Here is a 2,056-nt window from a genome sequence, read left to right as displayed (position 1 = left end):
TACAGGTGGGCCAATAAATGGTACGTTTTTTAGGTGGGCGAATAAATGGTACACTTACCCTATGTATTTTAAATCTTGTATTTTAACCATACAGCGAGCCATGAGTCCTGAGGATTATCTACTACCTTGGTGTCAACTTAGAGAAACAATCAAGTATTCAAGTAAATTCGTTGAAAGACTGCCCAAAATTTGGGTTGCTGAAACAAGACAGCATAAAATATAACAAATTACCTACCTAGGTACATTTTTTTCACGTTTTTTTTTTTTTTAGAGTGCCAAAAATTTGTCCAACGGGTTCAAGAAGAGCGAGAGAGATGAGACGAACATCTCCAACTTTCAAATCAAAAATAGCAGTGAGAATCTACAGGACAACAATACGAGCGATAATCAAGGTAAGTTCACCAGAATCACACATACTTACCTATTTGTACCCAGAGGGTTTGTCTAGCTAGGGGACGTTAAACAGAGAGTAGATTAGCGTCTGGCTGTGCGACTATAGACAGGGAGAAGACAAAATTTGTCCAACGGGTTCAAGAAGAGCGAGAGAGATGAGACGAACATCTCCAACTTTCAAATCAAAAATAGCAGTGAGAATCTACAAGACAACAATACGAGCGATAATCATGGTAAGTTCACAAGAATCACACATACTTACCTATATGTACCCAGAGGGTTTGTCTAGCTAGGGGACGTTAAACAGAGAGTAGATTAGTGTCTGGCTGTGCGACTATGGACAGGGAGAAGAACAGCTAACCCTAACCAGCCTAAGCTAGCTGATAGTTTCAAAGGGCTCTCTCTGCTTGAAAAGAACAAGCACAAGTCCTCAGAATGGTTGACTGTGGTTCAGGACAAGCCAATTAAACATGGCTAGAGACCATCACCCTGGTGCTGGTGTATGGCTGATAGAAGAGATATTTTCTCTATCTTGTCATCAGTCATCAACTTTCGGCTTATAGTTAAAGCCGCTACAACAACAATTCCCTATTTCAATGGCATTTCAAATTGCGATCATTTCCAGATAGTAAAAAGAAACAGCCGAGGAAGAGGTTTTTTTTTTTTTTTAGAGTGCCAAAAATTTGTCCAACGGGTTCAAGAAGAGCGAGAGAGATGAGACGAACATCTCTAACTTTCAAATCAAAAATAGCAGTGAGAATCTACAGGACAACAATACGAGCGATAATCATGGTAAGTTCACAAGAATCACACATACTTACCTATATGTGCCCAGAGGGTTTGTCTAGCTAGGGGACGTTAAACAGAGAGTAGATTAGCCTCTGGCTGTGCGACTATAAACAGGGAGAAGAACAGCTAACCCTAACCAGCCTAGCTAGCTGATAGTTTCAAAGGGCAGAACAAGCTTGAAAAGAACAAGCACAAGTCCTCAGAATGGTTGACTGTGGTTCAGGACAAGCCAATTAAACATGGGTAGAGACCATCACCCTGGTGCTGGTGTATGGCTGATAGAAGAGATATTTTCTCTATCTTGTCGTCAGTCATCATCATCACCTTTCGGCTATAGCTAAAGTCGCTACAACAACCCCCTATTTCAGTTGAATTTCGAATTGTGATCATTTTCAGAGAGTAAAAAGAAACAGCCGAGGAAGAGGAAGAAAAAGGTGGCACCCCTCAACACAGACGATGAAACAGAACTTAGCCTACCCCCTCTACGTCTTCCGGGACGAAATGGTAAGATGTAAGATTATCCCATCAGTACCTTCTTTTAACTCTTAAGGCTAGGGTCTACAATCTCACGTCACCCATCCTGATTCTAACCAAGCGCAACGTTGCTTCAGTGATTCATTGGGAAGTGGAGCATTCAACGTACTATCGCCACTGACATCTGATAGACGAAACTGAAATGATGGAGGTCTTATATATCATCTCAATCAAAAGAGATTAGGAGGAGAGGTTAGGTAGGTTAAAGCCAACTATGAACGTACACTGTTACAGGGCCGTATTTGCCGTATTTAGGGGGTTGGGCCTCCCCCTCCCCTCGAGCCTCAATTTTCTCTTATACCTACTGTAGGCCAGACTTCGAAAATTTGGAACCCCCCCC

At 41.9% G+C, this 2,056-nt stretch overlaps 1 long non-coding RNA gene across 1 annotated transcript; it reads left to right on the top strand.

Annotated features, from left to right (window-relative positions):
• Nucleotides 1–512: 512 nt before the first annotated feature.
• On the top strand, nucleotides 513–1,783 carry LOC113472701. Its single transcript, XR_003394907.1, has 3 exons — nucleotides 513–626; nucleotides 1,019–1,046; nucleotides 1,607–1,783. It is a non-coding gene; the product is annotated as an uncharacterized LOC113472701 (long non-coding RNA).
• The last annotated feature ends 273 nt before the right edge of the window (nucleotides 1,784–2,056 follow it).

The sequence above is a fragment of the Diaphorina citri genome, unplaced genomic scaffold (assembly GCF_000475195.1).
Source record: "Diaphorina citri unplaced genomic scaffold, Diaci psyllid genome assembly version 1.1 scaffold7356, whole genome shotgun sequence".
NCBI lineage: Eukaryota > Metazoa > Arthropoda > Insecta > Hemiptera > Psyllidae > Diaphorina > Diaphorina citri.
This window is presented reverse-complemented; position numbering and strand designations above follow the sequence as displayed.